Consider the following 7,201-nt stretch of genomic DNA (forward strand, 5'->3'; position numbering starts at 1 on the left):
CCGGTCACCCTCCAATCACACTGTCCCCTCCCTTAAGGTGCCGCCAGTCCTAGCTTTACGTCTTTGTTAAGACTTTTCAGTAGCCAGAGGAGGAATGTCTCGAGAGTCCACTCAGACTCAACGGATTCACTTTCCATCCTTAAATGTGTTGGTACTGATGACAGAAATAGCTAGGTTTGCTTGTGAAAGACATGATTTCAAATGGATTTAATGTACAGCATATTTCAAAGTAGTTTTACCATGTATTGTACGTTAATAAACATCATTTATGCACTAAATCAATAGTTACAGTAAATACTTTTACATTGTTACAAAAATGTCCTTTCAAATGAAGGCTGTATCAAAAAGTATCAAGGTTTCCACAAAAATATGAAGCAGCACAACTGTTAATAATGATAAATATAATATCACTACTAATACATGTTTAATGAGCAGCAAATCATCATATTAAGAATGATTTCTGACGGATCACGTGACACTGAAGACTGGAGTAATCATGCTGAAAATTCAGCTTTGTCATCACAGGAATACAAATACATTTTAAAATATATTCAAGGAAACATTTTAAATTGTAATAATATTCACAATATTAATGTTATTACAGTATTTGTTTTAGGTTTATTAAAGTTTATTATATATGTATTACGTTTAGGGTTAGTTGCTGTAGTTATGTATAATTTACTGTTATTTGGAAGTACATGTAACATGTAACAAAGACAGTGTAAAATAAAGAGTTACCAAATTTTGTAAATATATATATATATATTAATATATAGATAACATGTAAATGTAGAAATTTTCCTTTTGTCACTTCCATTTTTTTTTTTTTTTTTGTGTGGTCTGTTTAGGATTAGTACGCTAAAAGATTTGTTTACTATGCTAAAATAATCGGTCTTAAATTCTGATTAGATTCTAGGTCATTGGAACTATAGAATCCGTTTGAGAATTTATTCAGCTGTTGTTTCCCCTTTCCTTCTTCCCTTCTTTCCTTCCTGCCTTACTTCGAGAACATTCTTTTCTCGCTCCATATCTACTGTGGTAAATCACTACTATACTTTTACCACCAAAATAACATTTCCAGGTTATAACATGCTTTAACCTCAGTTAAACAAACAGCCTACCAAACATTGTGTGAATCGCCTCATCCAGGTCTTTGAAACAAAAATAAACTACACCAGGAATAACCTTGCTGGACAATAGAGCAGATATTTATGCAAAAGTGTCTGAAAGGCCGGGTTCAATGGATTACTGCCACCCGTAGCTACTGAACAGCTCACCGCCAGCACTTATAACCTGTCGCTATATATTCAGTCATTCCCATCTGCTTTGATTTAATACCTATTACCCAGCCTCCTCCATAGCCTCTGAGGTCTGATTGGTCCACTTACGTGCTAAGCCCAGGCAGCTTATAGTATTTGTAAAACGTGAGACACAAAGAACGCTTGTTCCTTTGCTGGAAGCCGTGTGCGCGTGTGTGTTTACTTGGAGCGGCTCTGGCTGGGGATGTAACCCATACAGTACCTTTCAGTGCAGGTTCATCACCTCAGAGGGTGTCCTGTGGAACACGTCAGCAGTGGAAGAGGGACAGTCTGGAAGCTGAGAGGGAGAAAAGAGCACAAGCAGGAGATTTGGACTGGATAGCAAACACTTAGGAAGAGGACCTGGAGTCTGGAGCGAAAGAAGAACTGACTGATATACAGTACGTGTTTTGGATAACAGCTGGGGATGATATGATCTCTCATGTGGAGGACACAGAGGCCAATGTGCTTATCAATGAGCTTGTGATCCTGACTGGGAAAGAACCAAGAACCTCTGCCATGAGAAGCCAGAATGCCTTCATTTAAAGGTAATGTGTTTTTTTGTTTTGTTTTTTTTGCTCTCTTTTCGACGTTTATTAAATGGGGGAAAACAGGAATGAATGTTTTCTAATATTTGCCACAATAACAGATTTTATAGCACCGCTACTGCTTAAAGTCTGACTTTAGACGATTTAACTTTGAATCTGTGTACAAACATTTATGTACAAGAGTGTTTAATGACACAAAGCTGTCACTGGTTAATATTGACAGATTCTTTATTATAGTAAGACTTAGAGTTGCATTTATCACATTTCCCTCTCAGCTTTAAGCTCTTTAAACAGCTTATGAGACTTGTTGCCTTCTGGAAAGACAAGCAATGACATTGAACGCTGATGTTTAATCCATGTTGTGGGTAAATGCCATAATACAGTACATGGGCATCATTACATAACATCATGTATCCTCTGGGTATTTTTTTCAGTCTTCATTTTATGCTTTTTGATACACTGTTGTTTTGTTCAACAACAGTGTATTTGTTTCTTGGGAACCAATGATTGCTATCTAAAACGGAACATACGTTTATGGAAAAATAAGCTCTTTGAGATGTATTAAACCGACAAATTTAAACTCATGCTTTTTTGTCCTTTCCCAAATGTAAGATTATATACAGTAGTCAATACTTGCTTTAACAAAACTGACAGTACTATAATAGGTGATCCATGCATTAGGATACTCTGGCAACTAAGACACATCTTTGTGTTAAACGTCAAGGAGGAGACAAAGTCAACCAACCTTTGTTTATTTCTAGGACTGTGACACTCAGCTGAGTCGGCTTTCAGCCCATAAGACCAGGCCACATGTCTGGTACAAGGACCCTGCTGCTAACAAAGTCACCTGGAAGTTACTGTCATAAGACAGCATAACTTAATGACTGTTTCTTTAACACTGATTCTATAGTTGTGATCAGAGATACAGTGTGTTAAATCAGCCACAGGGAATCGGCAAAACAAACAACTAAATAAACAAACATCAGTGTTATTTTAGTATCACTGCACTATCATAGTTTTATTAATATTTTGAATTTTTATATTTTCCATTTTCATATTAATATGAGCAATTTTGTTGAGTGTTTTTGTCTTTTTTAATATATTTCTGGGTTTTTTTCAGTTTGACTTATTTTAGTACATGGAGTTAAACTAAATAAGAAAATAAGGTAAAGTTTATATTTCTACTTATATCTATATCCAATAACCTAATTAATCAGACCTGCTGTGTTGATTAACCAATGCATTGTTATATAACACTCATCCTGAGACCAAAAATCTGAGTGAATGGTGAAAATCTGGTAAAATGCGGTGAAAATTGTTTTTTTCTTAACCCTGGAAATAAACAGAAAGTTTAAAAATATTTAAATATTTACAACAAAGAAAGAATATGACAAAACAAATAAGAAATATTTAACATTCTGGCACGATCATGTGGATCTATGCACAGACAGTCACTCATTCGTGTCTCTTTTGAAGCTGAAGATGCTCTTTTCACTGTAGATTAAAAAAATTCAATAAAATAAAAAAACCTTTGATATCAATCATGTCATAAGTAGATGTTTACATTTATTTCATTTTATTGTTCTTTCACAGTTTGAATACAAAGTTATCTTTTTATGTCTTCTGACATATGCTGGGACCGATCTTTTGAAAACATCCTAATTTCAGGATGATTTTTTTTAATTTTTTTTATCTGTTAGTTCAACCTGTCCCCTTCTCCGCCTTGAGTAAGACTGTTGTTGTTAGCACTCACTTACAGCATTACCAGCACTTCAAACTGACTCCATTATGTGTGACAGGCTCAAGTTTTTTGCTATTGTTAACAGGAATACATCTAAATTATAATTATTATTTTGTAAAAATGTACTCTAAAGAAAGCTACAATTCAGAGGTATGTGCAGTAACAACGTGTCAGTGAAACCCAAGAACCCTGCGGTATTCAGTTACAGGAGATTTCACCGGTTTTAGTTTCCTGTGAACTCCAGGCCTTGGTGGGGTTTGTAGGTATTGTGCATAGGTGTGTAGGCAGGTATGACCTGCTTTTCCCAGCCTGTGGCTCCAGACTAGTCCTTCACCTCATTCACAGTCATTGTGTAAGGCCAGATTCCAATTACAGCCTGAGTGGGTGTGTGAGCAGGGCAACAAAGAGAGAGCAACATGGAAGCCTCTGTAAAGTGGACAGAGGACACTCTGTCCGCAGGTAAAACTATCCTTTTGGGGCTCCCACAGCAATCACTGGGATAACAGGGCTCTGTTGCAGGGGGAAGGGGGTAATTTCTTACACCCTGATGAGGGAACCTTTATTCTCTATACTGTTTTAAGAACAATGGAAGGAGGTCTGTTAAATATGTCAGCTGATAAGCCGGTGTCAGCTTTTAAAATAAGTTATTTAGCATTTGGGTCATGTTTGTGAGGGTTATCCTCATGAGGAAGATTCACAAAGAAATACAAGATGAAGTGAAAGTGTCATGACGTGAAGGCAATTTGTCCTCTGCATTTAACCCATCCAAGTTAGTGCACACACACTGCAAACCCGTGGACACACAGTGGGGAGTCATTCACTGCGGCGCCTGGGGAGCGATTGGGGGTTAGGTGTCTTGCTCAAGGGCACCTCAGTAATTTTCAGCCAGTATTGAGATTTAAACCCACAGCCTTCAGGTTACCACTCTGACTCTTTAACCATTAGGCCATGACTGCCCTGAAATTTGATTAGAAATTCCCAATGCATCCTCTGGGAATTTGACAAAGTTTCTGTCACTGGCACAAAGTCTTGTTATGCCACACCTTTAGGCTAATGTGCAGACCTACTGAGGTCATCTGTTATTAAATTTAATTCACTGACAAGATTTAGCCTACAATCCAGACACATAATAGCGTCTTTATAGGAGTGCTTTTGCATTTTTTAAGGATTTTTTAAAGATTTAGTGTTTTTATAGGCGTGAGGTTATTAGATTCAGCTCAGGCCCAAAAAAGAGGCAAAGTGATAAAAACAGAATTTACCCAAGGTCAGTTTAGCCCTTTAGTGAGAGAAACCTCAACGTATGATATAAAAATGTACAGTCAGCAGGCCATTATCACAAAATAAACCACTAAAGGGTGATCAGACACTGATACTGTACAAACCTGAAGGTTTTTCTTTTGCAAAAAAACAACCTGCTTGACTGCACTATCCAACTCAAACAAGTAAACGTTATCCAACTTTATTTGGCTATTCACAAAATGGATATGAAATATTAATTTCAATAAAATAATTATTGTGTGCAAAGAGACTGCAGAGTGATATAAAAACTAAATTTGTGTTGCTCTTTTCAAGACAGATCAGTTTTGTAATGTCTATTACACATAACATACCAGTAGGGGGCAATGTGAGTTCCCTCAAAATCCCAGTTGAATGTTTCTGTCCTAAGGGGAGAAAGGGAATAGATGTGATTTCCATTTATCTCTGCTCTCAGTTCCTCTCTGAAATAGCTATTAGAGAATCACATTTAGCAAGGCTAATTTTGTCATAAATTAGTTCTGTGCGCATCCAAAATTCAGTCCATGCAGCAACATATTTTTGTAATATTGCTGCTATTGTACCTCAAAGCACATTTGCTTTTAAGTAATATAATATATTGTAATATATGTGCTAGTAATTTTGAGGTGCCCTATATTTCTCCACCAGCTGCTTAAAAACTCTGAAAAGAAATCAAACATTTCCATGTGAAAAAGATTAACACAAGTGGAATGTCAGCAATCCTTAAAGAGCTGAATAAAGCCATTGAGCCAGTTTCTGTGCTTTGAAATAACTGTGAAATGCTACATAAGGTGTACTGAGAGAGGCAAATGGCATTTTAAAAGAAATCAGTGAGATTAATTATATACAATTCTGTTAATTAGCTGGCAGTTTAAGCACTTATCCACAGGTTTAATCAAAATTGTGCTATCTGAAATGCAGCATTACTGATTATCTTCCCATAGTTTTTCTATCCGGCCCTGTCTGGTCTCTTGAAGGTGACAAAGTGCAAAGCGTAGTGGTAGTTGACAGTTTGCTGGTTAAATTTAGATGTGTGAGCGAATGTCTGACAGGCTCAAGCAACCCTATCAGGGACAAGGAAACTCCCAAAATGGTACTCGATGAAATATGTGGCATGTCTGCAGGGTGACCTGCTTAATGTGATCAGAGTAACAGAAGGCAGTGTGGGTATCAGATTATTTCCCATTGATGTTTTGGTTCATTCACACCTGTTTGACCTATTTTACATAAAAAAGAACAGTACCAAAGAAGTGATTTTAGACCAATAATTAAGGCATGTTCACCCAACGATGAAAATTATGTCATCATTTACTCACCCTCGTGTCTTTCCCAGAGCATATTTTGAAATATATATATTTTCTTTCATTGAAAGCTAATGGGGTCCAGTGTTGTTTTGGACTCCATTGACTAAAACAGTTGAAATATTCTTCAAAATATAATCTTCATTTTCTACAGGAAATTCATTTTTGGGTGAACTAACCCATAGGTTTGCAATATAGTTTTCAGCTTGATCTTCTTCATCAGTAAAGTCATTCAAAGTGGTCGAAAAAGAGAAACAAACTGGCATTTTACTTAAAAATCTAAGTGAGCAATTAAAAAAAAAAAACGTTTTTAATGTTAATTTGCAATCATCACTTCAGTTACTTTATGGTAACACTTTACAGTAAGGTCTCGTTACTTATCGATGGTTATGAATTTGTTATTAATTATTCTTTTTTTAAATGTTATTTAATAAAAATACAGCAATTCATTGTTAGTTCATGTTAGCTCATGGTCCAATAAATAATATCATCAACTTTTGATTTTAATAATATATTAATAAATGCTTGAATGTTGGTTCATGTTAACACATTTGGTTAACTAATGTTAAATGAAACCTTATTGTAAAGTATTACCACTTTTTTCATATGGCAGCACATCTTACCCACAGCACACTGATTTGGCGATTCAACTGCAAAATGTCCCAGACATGAGTGGATGCACACTGGTGGAAGATGTAAGTGATGGTTTAGTTTGCTTTGCTTAGTAATTTTCTTTCACAGTAGTCAACACACCGACCTTCAAAATAAATATTTCACCGACACTAAAATTACTAGAGGCATTGTCACTTTATTGAAAGGTCCATTGTCGTTTCCACAATGAGCTTCCTCTAAACATCATTACATAAAGTGTACCTCCAGGAAAACATTCCTCAGTAAATATCCACCACAAGGGAGGGGTACTGCGCTATTCATTACATCCCATGATAAAGCATGCACTCTGTTGGCTGTTACTATGACTACCAGGATCCTCTCCAAACCAATGAGAGCCCTTCATCTCTGTCGACCCAAAACAAGTGC

Source organism: Abramis brama (genome assembly GCF_963993115.1).
Source record: "Abramis brama genome assembly, chromosome: 13".
In the NCBI taxonomy this organism is placed as follows: Eukaryota; Metazoa; Chordata; class Actinopteri; order Cypriniformes; family Leuciscidae; genus Abramis; species Abramis brama.